Genomic DNA, 16,070 nt, shown 5'->3' on the forward strand with positions numbered 1-16,070 from the left:
TAGCTGGGACTACAGGTGTGCACCACCACATCCAGCTTATTTTTGTATTTTTAGTAGAGATGCGCTTTCACCATGTTGGCCAGCTGGTCCTGAACCCCTGACCTGAAGTGATCCACCCACGTTGGCCACCCAAAGTACCGGGATTACAAGTGGAACATTAAATATTTGCTGGTTAATGGTTGCTTAAAGTAAGGAGAAGAAGAAGAACAATCCAGTGACTCGATTATTGGAGACACTAATCTAGATCACAGGGAATTCCCCAAGTTACCTAGTAGGAAATGCTTGTTATGCTCAAATTCAGTGCTGGCTGTTTCCAAATTCAGTGTTGGCTGTGTCCAATCTCCTCAAATTTTCTGAGGAGAAAAGAAGGAAAATCTTATATCTGAGTCCTCACAAAGTCTTTCATATTGTAAAGTACTCTCTCCATTATTTTATTTTGAACTACAAAATACTGTTTGAGGAAGACACATTAACCTAACTTAATACTAACTTGGATGCTTATAATCTAATGAAATTGACTACTTAAAGGGCACATTGTTCTTCATTAAACACATCTAGAGGTATGAAACTTGTAAGTGCTGGATGTCATTGTAATCACGCCTTTCCAAAATCACCAAAAGTAATTAGGCTGTGAAGAGCACAGGTGAGTCAGGAAATCAACAAGGAGAAATTAAAAACCCGTTGGCCTTAAAATTACATGAATGGCTACTTATGACTTAGGGTAGAATTTCTGGTGACCACATCATTCACAGATTCAAAAACTGCTGTATCTCAAATAGTTTAAACACAAATACAAAGTGTTCAGAAAACCTGTGAATCTGGTGATGGAGTTCAGGACATGCTGCCCCAAAATATGGCACATTGGCACTGGAGAAAACAGCAGAAGCAGGAAGGCTACTCCCACCTTCCTCTCACCCTTCTCCACAGAACACATCATAAAAATGTCATTTCAGAGGCCGGGCGCGGTGGCTCACGCCTATAATCCTAGCACTTTGGGAGGCCGAGGCAGGTGGATCACGAGGTCAAGAGATTGAGACCATCCTGCTCAACATGGTGAAACCCTGTCTCTACTAAAAATACAAAAATTAGCTGGGCATGGTGGCACGCGCCTGTAGTCCCAGCTACTCAGGAGGCTGAGGCAGGAGAATTGCTTGAACCCAGGAGGCGGAGGGTGAGGTGAGCCGAGATCGCACCATTGCACTCCAGCCTGGGTAACAAGAGCAAAACTCCGTCTCAAAAAAAAAAAATGGTATTTCAGAAGAATCCTTCCTATACCTGTAGGAAAGGAACAGCCTCATCCTGGAAGACAGGAGGGCCAAGAAGAATCTAAACAAACAGGTCTTGCTAAGTTCCTGCTATGTACTATCATTAGATCACAGCCCCTCTGTCCAGCCATGCTTTCCTATGACTGTCCATTCTTCCTTGAACCTAGACATAAAAATAGTTTCCCCTGTTTCCTTGGCTCTTCATTTCTGAAGACTCCTGTGTCACGTAAAATTTCTATTAATAAATATGTATGCTTTTCTCTTGTTAATCTGTCTTTTTTTGTAGGGATTTCAGCAATGAACCTAGCAATGCAAGAAGAAAAGATACTATTTTTTCTCCCCTGTCATGGTAATGATAAAAGAAACAGATGCCGAATTTAAATTTTGTCATACCATATTTTTTTCTTTTTGAGATGAAGTCTCGCTCTGTTGCCCAGGCTAGAGTGCAGCGGTGTGATCTCTGCTCACTGCAACCTTAACTGCGCCCCACCCCACCCCTAGTTCAAGAGATTCTCCTGCCTCAGCTTCCTAAATACTTGGGACTACAAGCATGCACCACCATAACCAGCTAAATTTTTTTGTATATTTAGAAGACACAGGGTTTCACCATGTTGGCCAGGCTGGTCTTGAATTCCTGACCTTAGGTGATCTGCCCGCCTCAGCCTACCAAAGTGCTGTCATTCCATATTTTTAAAGTAATGTATTTTACATTTGACATTAAAAATTACAATTTAGGCCTGGTGCAGGCTCACATCTGTAATCCCAGCATTTTGGGTGGCTGAAGCAGGCAGATTACTTAAGCTCAGGAGTTCAAGACCAGCCTAGGCAACATAGGAAGACCTTATCTCTAAAAAGAAAAGAAAAACTTTTTTTGTACAATGTACATATGTAATAAAATTAATAATTAAATATTGGCCAGGCACAATGGCTCACACCTGTCATCCCAGCACTTTGGAAGGCCAAGGCAGGTGGATCACCTGAGGTCAGGAGTTCGAGACCAGCCTGGTCAACACAGTGAAATCCTGTCTCACTAAAAATACAAAACTTAGCTGGGCATGGTGGCACACACCTGTAATCCCAGCTATTCAGGAGCCTGAGGTAGGAAAATCACTTGAACCCAAGAGGTAGATATTACAGTGAACTGAGATCATTCCCCTGCACTCCAGCCTGGACGACAGAGTAAGACTTCATCTCAAATATATATATATATAAAATATTATGAGTAGATCTTACACTATTTTCCTCTGTGTCTCTAAAACTCTGTATATTCAAGTTGGCAAAAACAAACTGTCTCATTGGGGAAAATGTAAGTAACATTATATTCAATGTTGCCTTATATTGTAATGCACGTGATTTTTGTTCTGAATTAGCTGGATAATTCCCCCAAATTTTTTATTTCACTTGGTCTTTTTAAATTCCCCTTCCTCTTCAGAAACTGTAATAAGATTATAAAAATAATGAGCATAAAATGATTAAACAGAAGAACTCTTAAGTGACTGCAGTTAAAGCTAAATCAGTTTATAACAGCATCCAGGAATTTGCCTAATGGAAATTTCTTCAAGTCCAACTCAGACTGGAAGTTTCTCTTTCTGCCAAAATAAGCAAGGATATAGCATTCTCCTCTGTGCCCCACTGTGAAAGAGACACTCTCAACAACCATTGATCAAATACTCTCTTGGGGGCTCAGAAAAGGGTGCTCACAAAGTGTAGTGTTTTGGCATGCAGAGTACTTTGAACTGAAAGTTTGGAAAGCCTCAGAACCAGGGCTGTGATCATTACAGGTTTGTCACTCAATACACACAGCAAATCAATACACCAAGACACCAGACTGCCGCAGAGAAAGAGATTTAATAGCAGGGTCACATAACTAGGAAACCTCAAATTTGTCTTCCTGAGGAGTTTGGGGCTAGAGTTTTCAAGGGTTTTGGGGTGAGCTGAATCATGGGGATCGTTGATTGGTGGAAGAGTGCGGGGTGAAGTCGTGGGACAGGGAGATGAAGAAGTTGTCCTCACATTCGTCTCATTCCCTGTGCAGTTTTCCAAACTGGTTGCTGGAATCTGGGGTCTAGAAGCATCTTATGTGATCCTAAAACAAAAGGCTTATGACGCTAGTGTCAGAGATCCTGTCTGCAGGGACAGCAAGGAGGCAAACAGTATCTAGTGCTATGTGATTTTTAGCAGCAAGGAAGTGAGCCAGAGTGTAGCCTGATGAACGCTTAATTATGACTCTGTTTCTGTCCATAATCCAGCATGCAATCCTTGTCAACCCTGTTGGGGTGGTTCCAAGGTCTTTCTGACCTGCCATCTTCCTGTCTCCCATCCTTCTTAATCTCTCAAAGCCAATCAGAGAAACTAGAATTCTTCTTCCCCAAGGCAAATCATAGAAACTAGATCCCCTTTTCCCGAAAGTAAGACATAAAACCTAGAAATAGTACTCTAACTCTACCCACTTTCATGAAGACGCTGGCCATAAATAAGTTTTTTTACCTACCTTGTCTGATTGTGCGTCATAAGACCCACATTCCAGAGGGGTCCTGCCCTGTACCTGGGAAGAAGGAATGCTACAGAGAGGCCAAGAAGAATCTGAACACACAGGCCTTGCTGGCTTCCCCCGTAAACAAAAATAAAATTCTAAACCCCCTCCCGCTATCTGAATGGACCCCTTCTCTTGGCCAAGAGCATTCCGAAATTAACCTGAAAAACGCATTCAGGCCATGATGGGAGTGGGAAGTCCAACATGCCTCATTATACCCTCCTCCCTTTTGAAATTCAGGCCCAGCTGACTAGCATTAACATCAACACAGACCTTAAGACTGACAGAACAGACTTTTTAAGTCTAATAATTAACATTTACAGGCTAGGCACAGTGGCTCACACCTGTAATCCCATCATTTTGAAAGGCCAAGGTGGGTGGATCACCTGAAGTCAGAAGTTCAAGACAAGCCTGGCCAACATGGTGAAACCTCATCTCTACCAAAAATACAAAAATTAGCCAGGCGTGGTGGTGCACACCTGTAGTCCCAGCTGCTTGGGAGACTGAGGCAGGAGAATCACTTGAACCCAGGAGGTAGAGGTTGCAGTAAAGTGAGATCATGCCACTACACTCCAGCCTGGTCAACAGAGCAAGGTTCCATCTCAAAAAATATATATATTTCTCGAGGGAGTGGTGGCACTCACCTCCTATAGTCCCAGCTACTCAGGAGGTTGAGGCAGGAGGATCACCTGAGCCCAGGAGGTCAAGGCTGCAGTGAGCCATGATTGCACCACTACACTCCAGCCTAAGAGACAGAGTAAGACCCTGTCTTGAAAGTAAATATATCGGGCCAGACACAGTGGCTCATGTCTGTTATCCCAGCACTTTGGGAGGCCGAGGCAGGAGGATCATTTGAGGTCAGGAGTTCAAGACCAGCCTGGCCAACATGGCAAAACCCCATCTCTACTAAAATTACAAAAACTAGCCAGGTGTTGTGGTGCACACCTGTAATCCCAGCTACTTGGAAGGCTGAGGCAGGAGAATCACTTGCACTCAGGAGGCAGAGGTTACAGTGAGCTGAGAACATGCCACTGCATTCCAGCCTGGGTGACAGAGCAAGAATCTGCCTCAAAAAAAAAAGGAAATAAACAAACAAAACTTTTTAAAAATTTACAATCTATTATCAGAAGGCTGCTACCTGGAGACTTCCTTATATAATGGGAACTTGGTCTCCATAACCCCTTATCTTAACCCAGACATTCCCTTCTATTGATTCTAGATCTTTAGAAAATAACTTAACTCTTCAATCAACTGCCAATCAGAAAATATTTGAGTCTGCCTATAACCTGGAAGCTGCCACTTCAAGTTGTCCCACCTTTCTCCACCAAACCAACATACATCTTACATGTACTGATTGTCTTATGTCCCCCTAAAATGCATAAAACCAAGGTGTAGCCCAGTCATACTCAGGATCCCCTGAGAGCTGTGTCATGGGCCATTGGTCACTCTGATTGGCTCAGAATAAATCTCTTCAAATATTTTATAGCATTTGACTTTTTTTGTCAACACCCCCTCTGTCTATTATCACTGGATCACATCTTTTTTTGTCCAATCACATTCCTACACAGCTGTCCATTCATTATCAAACTTAAGCATGAAAAGCAGATTTTAGGTCTTTGGGTCTTCATTTTTGAAGGCACCCATATCATGTAAAACTTCCATTAAATAGATTTGTTATGCTTTTCTCTCATTAACTTGTCTTTTGTTTGAAGAGTCATCTGTGAGCCTCATAATGACGGGTGAGGAAAGGCATCCCATCTTTCCACCCCCGGACTTTCTGAGGACAAGATTCTGGTCTAGACGATACAGACATGATAGTGAAGAGAAGAGTCTCTGCCCTCCTGGCACCTGAGCATGGGAGTTAACAACTATCTCCACAACAAGCAATTTAATTACTGTACAGGCTGAGATCACAGAGCCTTTTGTAGGGTGGATCAGAGTCCATGAGCAAACCAGAAAAACAGTATCAGGAGCAGAGGCTGGGAGACTGCCGGTGCCTGGAACTTGTAGCTCTCCCATCATTTCTGAAAGTGAAAAGATACAGAGAAAAGCTTTCTTGGCATAAAGTAGAGAAGACACACTTAGCTACACGCATTGGAGCGTGCCTAACAGCCTTGCATTGATTCAAAAGGACTTTGTTATTTGAGTTCTAAACCAAGCACCTCTGTAATATAGGAGTTAAAAAGAAATTATTTCGGCAATTAGTGAAGATATGGGAGTCCTCCATAAGGTTATTCTTTTAACAAAAAGCAGCCCACAGCCGGGCGCAGTGGCTCACGCCTGTAATGCCAGCACTTTGGGAGGCCCAGGCAGGCGGATCACCTGAGGTCAGGCATTTGAGACCAGCCTAGCCAACAAAGTGAAACCTCGCCTCTACTAAAAAGACAAAAATTAGCTGGGCATGGTGGCACGTGCCTATAGTCCCAGCTACTTGGGAGGCTGAGGCAGGACAATCGTTTGAACGCAGGAGGCAGAGGTCGCAGTGAGCCGAGATGGAGCCACTGCACTCCAGCCTGGATGACAGAGCGAGACTCTGTCTCAAAAAAAAGGCATCCCCAAATTACTTCTTTTCTAACAAAAAGCAGCCTAAAACATCAAGCTGCAAGCATAAATAAGTAAGCTGGAAGCTTGCCTAGGTAAATGCCGGCAACTGTGCCAATAGAAAAGGGATACCTAAAAGTCAGGTGTACTCAACATGAAGGTTACCTCTTCCCTTTTCTCTTTTGCCACTTGTGCAAATGTCATGGCACTGGCCAGGTAAAGACTCTATCTGCATCATAAAAAATTAGTGTGGGATGGCCAGCCACCTGGCATGTATGCAAATGACACACCTGGCCCAGCTAACCCACTGCATCCTATGTAAATCAGACACCGCCTCCTCAAGTCCCTCTATAAAACCGAACACATCTCATCCCAAACCCGGGAATCCGCTCGGGCCCCCTTCCTCTGCACGAGGAAGCTCTTTCTTCTTTCACCGATTACACTTCTGCTCTTAAACCCACTCCTCGTGTGTGTCTGCGTCTTTGATTTCCTTAGCGCGAGACGACAAACCATAAGTATTTCCCCGGACTAACGATGCCACTTCATCTGCAGCAGGAGATGTTCCATTCGTAGTAGAAAAAGAAAGGGTCCTGATAGGATGAAGCCATCATTCCAGTATGAACTGGTGCGGGGTAAGAGCAGCCTGGGACATTCTGAAAAGGTCAGCGGACAAAACACAGGACCTGACTAACAAAAGAGGAGAATACACACACAGCGGAGACCCTTCCCTCAGGCACAGACGGCTAAAGGTTTCGCCAAGTCCCCAGCAGAGACGGATTATAAATTAATAGCAGAACCACCCTGGAAGGTATTTGTAGCTGTTATATAGAAAATAGTGCTTACATTCGGTGCACAGTAAATTGGATCTAGGTCTCCTTGCATGTGTGGGTTTTGGCATTCTTAATTAATGCCTTTATTATCTCTGTAAAGTTGCAAGCTAATGAAGCCCTCCAGGTATTGTTACGGCCATTTTCAGAGAAAAACCTTAACTGACAATGAGAGTCCAGATTCTGGTGTCCCAAGGGCATGGACCAGATAAGGAATATCCCCTGCCCTATAGCATGCTCCCTTAATAAGCGACACAAGTGTGTTGCATGTTACAATCACTTAGAAATACTTTTCAATGGGTACTCTAGAAGAAAAAGGAGATGGATTAAATCAAAGGTTTTTCAGGGCAGCCAACTGTTAAGGAGGAATCTGTCATTTTCTAGATCGGAAAAAAAAAGGATGTAGTACACGGACAATTATTTTGGTCGTCTCTTTGTTCTTCTCTCTGCTTCTGCATAATACTTCTCACATACCCCCAGTGGCCTTTAGAGGACATACAAATTTCTCTGACATTACTCTTCTCTCAGGTTCCCTATTCTCATGCAAATTCACCCTATAAGTCCCCTTCTTTATCATCCCATTCCTATTTTGAAACATAAAAAGCATGAAACCCCCAGAAGCCCCGCGGTTGTGCCCAAAGGGGGAGAGGCTAGATAACCTTTTGTATCTTTTCTATCACTAATTCCTGATCTGAGCCCAACGTGTCCCCACTAATGCCGCTGCCTGAAATGGTCTGCAGTTTGAGCTTTTTCCACCATCCTATCCAATGCCCTCAGCAATTCACATTCATAAAAAGTGAGATTAAATGTGTATAACTGTTGGCCTGTGCTCCCAATTCCGTTGCTGGTTCTACTAATGATTTCCTGTTAAGGGCAGACTTTTACCTCAGTAAAGGTAGCAATGCCTGCCTTGCTGTCAGGAACAGTTATTAAGAAACTAAGCCAGGGCCGGGCAAAGTGACTCATGCCTGTAATCCTAGCACTTCGGGAAGCCCAGGCGGGTGGATCACTTGAGCCCAGGAGTTGGAGACCAGCCTGGGCAACATGGTAAAACCTCATCTCTACTAAAAATACAAAAACTAGCCAGGTGTGGTGGTACATGCCTGTAGTGTCCGCTACTCAGGAGGCTGTGGTGGGAGGATGACCTGAGCCTGGGAGGGTCGAGGCTGCGGTGAGCCATGATAGCACCACTGCACTCCAGCCTGGGTGACAAAATGAAACCCTGTCTCAAAAAGAAAATAAAAACTAAGCCAGGTTTCTCCAACACAAAATCAAATAGCAGATCAGTTTAGTACATGCAGGGCAAAATATAGCAAAAGAGTCATTCATTCACTGAGCAAATATTAATTAATCAGCTACTTTATACCCTGTAGGAAATACACACATATTGACAAGTCCCTAAATTCAAGAGACTTGGGATCTAGTAGAGGAGATAAAACAAAAACGTTTTTTTTTTTGAGACAGAGTCTCACCCTGTCACCCAGGCTGGAGTTCAATGGTCTGTCCTCTGCTCACTGCAACCTCCGCCTCCCAGGTTCAAGCAATTCTTCCTCCTCGGCCTCCTAAAGTGCTGGGATTATAGGTATGAGCCACCAGGCATGGCCTATATACATTATCTGATTTAACTCCCACAGCAACCCTGAGAAGGAAAGTCACTATCTGCATTTTATAGAAGAAGTAAAGGACATTCAGACAGGCTGAGTAATTTGTCCAAGAAAATTGGCAATGCAGGAATATATTTATTTATTTATTTATTTTGTTTTCTAAAGACAGGGTCTTGCTCTGTCACCCAGGCTGGATGGAGTGCAGTAACATCATCATGGCTCACTTCAGTGTCAAATTCCTGGGCTTGAGGAATCCGCCCACCTCAGCCTCCCAAGTATCTAGGATTACAGGTGTGTGCCACCATGCCCAACTAATTTTTTTTTCTTTTTTTTTTGGTAGAGACAGGCAATGCAGGAATTTTAAAACATTCAGGTCTGTCTGTCTGTCCAAATATACATAATAGATGTATTACCTCCTCTTTCCCCAACAGTAAAATTATGTCAAGGAGAAAACATTTTTTCCCCACTCTCTTAGGTTCAGTACCTAGGGGCCTGCAAATAACCTGACAAAAGACAGATCAACAAAAGAAAAGACAAATTTTTATTCACATACATACATATATACATACTTGGGAGTTCACAGAAAAATGTGACTGAAGGAACAAGAATTGGGGGCTTATATGTCAACTGAATGGGGGAATGTGGGTGAGCAGTGAGGCACTTCTGGGAAAACAACTTACTTCTTAGAAGATGGAGAGAAAAGGCCCTTAGGGAAACACAGAGGACTTTTTTAAAAAATCAATAGATTCACAGAGGAATAGATTGGAGACATGATAACCTTGTGAGGATGTCTATTGGGGTGTGATGATGACTTCTGTCTTCCCTGAGAAGAAAAAATTAGAGTTGCTCCTGGGGAGGGGATTTATGACCATTGGGACCATTGGGTTCATTGGGAGCTCTGATTTTAGGCAAATAAAGGATTTGAGGAATTCAAATGCCTTCAGCTCAAAATAACTTTTATGCCAAAATGGAATATTTGGGCCAGGCATGGTGGCTCATGCCTATAATCCCAGCACTTTGGAAGGCCAAGGTAGGTGGATCACTTGAAGTCAGGAGTTCGTGACCAGCCTGGTGAAAACCCATCTCTACTAAAAATACAAAAAAAAACTGAGCATGGTTGGTGGGTGCCTGTAATCCCAGCTACTCAGGCAGCTGAGGCAGGAGAATTGCTTGAACCGTGGAGGCAGAGGTTGCAGTGAGTCAAGATCACGCCACTGCACTCCACCCTGGGTGACAAGAGTGAGACTGTCTTAAAAGGAGAAAATAAAGGCATATTGGGGTAGCATTTCGATCCTCTTCAGATACCTATTAGAACACAAACACAAATAGCAATAGCACAGAAAAAGACATGCTAAATGAAATTCCATAAAAGAGTGATTAAAATGCAACAAAGTTTCAGAGAAGATGAAGATGAAGATGAGGTGATTAGGGAAGCCTGAATCAGAGCACAGGGAGGCGAGCTGCATCTTAGGATTTCGGCAGGCAGAGCAGGAAGAGAATTCCAGTAGGCTGAAATGTTCTTTTTTAATGGGCATGGTGGGAGGAGGGTATAGAATCTATCTACAGCGTGTTACATAAGTAGTCTGGCTAAAAAACACGGAATACTTCAAAAATTTGCATGCCATCCTTAAATAAGGTCTCTACTCCCTTAGTTGTTTCTTGGTGAAACAACTGAGGTTCCAAGTAATTGACTTGCCCAGTGAATGATCTGTAGACAGTAGTAGTGTGACTACATCCCAGCAAGTACACAAGATGATCTACTAGGGTGAAGAAGAGAACAACAGGACCTCTATTTATATGTACTCCTTACATCATTCTTTTTAGTTTCCACTTCATGAATTTTGTCGTTCTTGTTGTCATTGTTGTTGCTGTTGTTGAGACAGGGTCTCGCTCTGGCACCCAGGCTGGAATGCACTGGTGCAATCATGGCTCACTGCAGCCTTGAACTGGGCTGAATCGAGCCTCCCACCTCAGCCTCCTCAGTAGCTGGAATTACAGGCACATGCCACCACACCTGGCCTTTTTTTTTTTCTTTAAAGTAGAGATGGTGTTCCATCATGTTAGCCAGGCTAGTCTCGAACTCCTGGCCTCAAGTGATCCACCCACTTTGGCCTCCCGAGTGCTGGGATTACAGATGTGAGCTATGGTTCCTGGCCAATGTTTTGCAGTATACTCAATAGTACAATATTTCATATATATAAGCTATAAATAAATAAATATACACATTTGCAGAGTAAAAAAAAAAAAATTCTCTGAAATTTTGCTACAGGTGAAGGATGAGCAACAGACACATTATTAAATCAAGAACTAGTTTTTGTGGGCCAGGCACAGTGGCTCACACCTGTAATCCCAGTACTTTGGGAGGCTGAGGCGGGTGAATCACTTGAACTCAGGAGTTCGAGACCAGCTGGGCAACATAGCAAAACCCCGTCTGTACAAAAAAATACAAAAACTAGCCGAGCATGGTGGCAGGCTGTAGTCCCAGCTACTCAAGAGACTGAGGTGGGAGAATCTCTTGAACCAGGGAGGTAGAGGTTGCAGTGAGCTGAGATCACCCCACTACACTCCAGCCTAGACAAGAGAGTGAGACACACTCTAAAAACAAAACAAAACAAAATTCGTTTTTGCTACGACTAGAAACTGTTTTGATCTTTTGAAACAAAGGACAGGCCAGCCCTTAATAGCATACAAGTCCCTGTTACATGATAAAAATTTCATACCACAAAAATTGATAGCCCCAGTCATACTGGTCTAATTCAAGATATAAATGGACTCCCTCTTAACCAAGCAGATTCCATAGAAACCTTAGAAACGGAGTTGCTGGTCATGACTGGGTGGGAGGCCTAACATGTTTTATTATACTCCTTCCTTTTTGGAGTTTAGATGCAACAACTAACCAGCATTAATGTTAAAATAGAGATCTTAAGACTGACAGGTGAAAAGGGGGAAAAGGGAAGTGGAAGAAAAATAAATAAAAATAAAAAGACTGACAAAACAGACTCTTTGTGGCCAGTAAGATACCAAATTACAAACAGGACTTAAGACAATGCAAGGCAAGTGTGAAGTCTCATCTGCAGTCCATCAATCTTGCTAAATGGGTTATTTTTTATTATTTTTTTGAAACACAGTCTCACTCTATCACCCAGGCTGGAGTGCAGTGGCTCAGCCTCACCTCACTGCAACCTCCACCTCCCAGGCACAAGCGATTCTTCCACCTCAGCCTCCCAAATAGCTGGGACTACAGGTGTGCACCATGATACCTGGCTAATTTTTGCATTTTTTTGTAGAGATGAGGTTTTGTCATGTTGCCCAGGCTGGTCTCAAACTCCTGAGCTCAAGCGATTTACCCACCTTGGCCACCCAAAGTGCTGGGATTACAGGCATGAGCCACCGTTCCCAGCCCTAAACAGATCATTTTTCACCCAGGTTATTGTGGTTGACTCTGACACAGCACCCTCATCTTCAGCATTTCTTTCGGCTCCAAGTTTTAGGCAGAGCCTTATTTCTTTAATTAATTGCAAATTAAAGAATCTCTAGGCCAGGCACAGTGGCTCATGCCTGTAATCCTCACAATTCAGAAGGCTGAGGAGGATGGATCTCTTGAGGTCGCTTGAGTTTGAGACCAGCCTAGACAACATGGCAAAACCCTATCTCTACAAAAATATACAAAAATTAGCTGGCTATGTGGCATGTGACTGTAATCCCAGCTACTCAGGAGGCTGAGGCAGGAGGATTCCCTGAGCAAGGGAGGCAGAGTTTACAGTGAGCCATGATGATGCCACTGCAATCCCACCTGGGTGACAGAGTGAGACCCTATATAAAAAAAAAAAAAAATCTCTGAACTTGCCTATAACCTGTAAGACCCCCTCCTTCAAGATATCCTGCCTTTTGGGGCTGAACCAATGTATGCCTTCCATGTGTTGATGTATGTCTTTGCCTGTAACTCCTGCATCCCTGAAATGTGTAAACCAAACTATAATTCACTTGTCCCAGGACCATGTACTTAAGGCTTCTTGGGTCATGTCTTCCCCAGGCCACAGTCACTCCTATTGGTTCCCAATAAACCTCTTTAAAATATTTAACAGAGTTTGGTTTTTCTGTTAACAGAAAATCATGACAGTGAAAGAGAGCTGACCTAACCAACTCTAAGCTACCCTTGTTCATTCCTGGGCGTAGGCTAAACCAGCTTTGGGAGGAACTGAGTTTATAGTTCAGCTTTGAAAGGAAGATGATAACAGACCTTTCCTGAAACAAATCTCCTTCTTGCCTGGGGACCAGACTGCTTTTTTTTTTTTTTTTTTTTTTAAGAAGGAGTCTCACTCTATATCACAGGCTGGAGTGCAGTGGCATAATCTAGCCTCACTGCAACCTCTGCCTCCCAGGTTCAAGGGATTCTTCTGCCTCAGACTCCCAAGTAGCTGGGATTACAGGCACCTGTCACCAAAAAAAAAAAAAAAAATCTCTTTAAAATATTTAACATATTTGAGATCAGCCTGGACACCATCACGAAACCCCATCTCTACAAAAAAAAAAAAAAAAAAATACAAATACAATAAAATAAACCTCTTTAAAATAGGTTTATTGTTGTCATAAATACAGGCATGAGCCACTGCGCCTGGCCCAGAGATTCTTTTTTTTTTTCTTTTTTTTTTTTTTTTTTTTGAGACGGAGTTTCGCTCTTGTTACCCAGGCTGGAGTGCAATGGCGCGATCTCGGCTCACCGCAACCTCCACCTCCTGGGTTCAGGCAATTCTCCTGCCTCAGCCTCCCGAGTAGCTGGGATTACAGGCACATGCCACCATGCCCAGCTAATTTTTTGTATTTTTAGTAGAGACGGGATTTCACCATGTTGACCAGGATGGTCTCGATCTCTCGACCTCTTTCACTGTCTGCCTAAAACTGGGAGCCGACAGAAAGCAATGCTTAAGTTAAGATGAGGGTACTGTGTCAGAGTCAGCCACCATATCCTGGGTCAAAAATGATCTGTTTAGGGCCAGGCACGATGGCTCATGTTGTCCAGGCTGGTCTCAAATATGTCAAATATTTTAAAGAGGTGTTTTTGTTTTTAATATTAAAAATACAAAAATTAACCGGCTAGTTTTTGTATTTTAGTAGAGACAGGGTTTCACCATCTAGGCCAGGCTGGTCTCGAACTCCTGACCTCGTGATTCGCCTGCCTCGGCCTCCCAAAGAGCTGGGATTACAAGCGTGAGCCCCCGCACCCGGCCACCGGACTGCTTTTGTAAGACTAACGAATTAGCCACAAGATTAGCAATTACGGTTTAGTTTAAGCGTCATGCAGCCGGGTCTCAGGGAAGATGGCGGCGCTGGTGAAACGCGCGCGGTTTGTGGTGCCACCGTTGCTGCAGATGGTCCAGGGCTGGGACCTTGACGTGAGGCGCTGGGGTCCGAGTGCTGCAGCGGAACCCAGTGAAAGCGGTGTTTCCTTCCGGGGAGGTGGTGGAACGGAAGTGCCCTCCTGGGAAGCGGCCACGCAAGGCAACACCTGAGGCCAGTGCCCACGAGCACCGAGAGAAACAGCCGCTTGAGGTGTCCTCATTCCACACTCCCAGCACCTGGGAAGAGTCTGGGCTTCACTACGGTAAGACTTTTCTTGGGGACAGGAGGCTGAGCAGTGTAATGACAATAGTAAAGTCCAGGCCATTTCGGGAAAAACGAGGGAAGATCCTGCTGGAAGGTCGCAGGCTCATTACAGACACTCTCAGGCTGGAGCTGTGCCAAAATTTTCTTCTTTAGCAGTCTAGAATACGGAAAGGAGCTGCCGGTCCATAAGCTGAAAGGTGCCGGCCTCCTTAAGGTGAAATTTGAGGGTATCAAGGATTGGTCCGACCTAGGAACGCCACAAGGAATAATGGGTCAGTGATTACACAGTGCTTCTTAAGGTGGGGAGACCTAGGATTTAATTGCTCATACTTGTCTTAGGACAGCAGATTTCATTGAAATGAAATTCAAAATGTTACAATTAGAAAAATGTAATTCTCAAACCTGTGTATCTTACCGTATTTCCAATGGAAATTTTCACTATTATTTGGATTATGGCTCTTTATAGTCTCTAGGAAGAACCATTATTCCTCAAACCGTATATTTTTAAGATTACTCCTTCAATTTTTTATGTCAGATGAAAAATTAACAAAATGTTTACTAAAAGATTTAGCCCTCCATTTTTGCAAAACCTCTGCCAGTGTGGTGATAACTGTCGATAAAATCCTTATTCTAGAAGCCTATCTAAGAAGTAAGGTATAAGCCACAATTTATTGCCCCGTTTAGCCCAATAAACAGAGAATGTTGTCTTCTTAAAAAAAAAAAAAAGAAGAAGAAGAAGACTCATGCAGTCACACGATTCTGAACCTCCCCAGTTGCTCCTAGGGCTAGCATCTTGCAAAACCTAAGATTGGTGCTGAAGATATTTTCTAGACCCTGCATTCTGATGCACCAGCTGGCACAACCCAGCCCAGTAATCTGGCTTAACCAGTTCTGCAATCCCACCCAAGAACACAAGACATCAAGAAGAACCCACTTCAAAGCCCTGTGATTTTTCTATCTGACCAGCCAATTAGCACTCCCCACTCCCTGGTTCCCTCCCTGCCAAATTATCCTTAAAAAACTGCAGTCTCTAGATAACCTGATAACTATGTGCCTAAGTGAAAAAACAAAAACAAAAAAACTCCAGGCTGAGCACGGTGGCTCACACCTGTAATCCCAGCACTTTGGGAGTCTGAGGTGGGTGGATCATGAGGTCAGGAGTTCAAGACCAGCCTGGCCAAGATGGTGAAACCCCCGTCTCTACTAAAAATACAAAATAATTAGTCAGGCCTGGTGTAAAATTAGTCAGGCATTGGCTCCTGTAATCCCAGCTACTTGGGAGGCTGACGCAGAGAGTTGCTTGAAACCGGGAGGAAGAGGTTGCAGTGAGCAGAGATCACATTGCTACACTCCAGCCTGGGCAACACAGCAAGACTTTGTCTCAAAAAAAAAAAAGAATAAAAACCCTGTCTCCAAATTTTTAGGGAGACTGATTTGAGTAATAAAACTCCAGTCTTCCATTTATCCAGCTCTGTGCAAATTAAACTCTTTCTCTATTGCAATTCCCTGTCTTAATAAATTGGCTCTATCTGGGAAACAGGCAAGGAACCTGTTGGACAATTACAAAAGTTCTCACCTGGCAGGTCCTGACACTCAAGGAGTTGGTTTCAAACGCTTTTTTGAAATATTTCCCTATTTAAAAAATAAATGAGAGAAGAATCTAACTTTGCTAACTGTAACTTTACTCTCATCTTGC

The 16,070-nt window shown here is 43.5% G+C and overlaps 1 long non-coding RNA gene across 2 annotated transcripts in view; it reads left to right on the forward strand.

Annotated features, from left to right (window-relative positions):
• The first annotated feature begins 14,229 nt into the window (after window positions 1-14,229).
• The window catches only part of LOC118155270 (uncharacterized), an 83,006-nt gene continuing 81,165 nt past the window's right edge, over window positions 14,230-16,070 (forward strand). For both annotated transcript variants that reach the window (XR_008473169.2, XR_013519582.1), the window contains exon 1: window positions 14,230-14,372. This is a non-coding gene — a long non-coding RNA (uncharacterized LOC118155270). The remainder of the gene's footprint in view (window positions 14,373-16,070) is intronic.

Source organism: Callithrix jacchus, chromosome 7 (genome assembly GCF_049354715.1).
Source record: "Callithrix jacchus isolate 240 chromosome 7, calJac240_pri, whole genome shotgun sequence".
Lineage (NCBI taxonomy): Eukaryota > Metazoa > Chordata > Mammalia > Primates > Cebidae > Callithrix > Callithrix jacchus.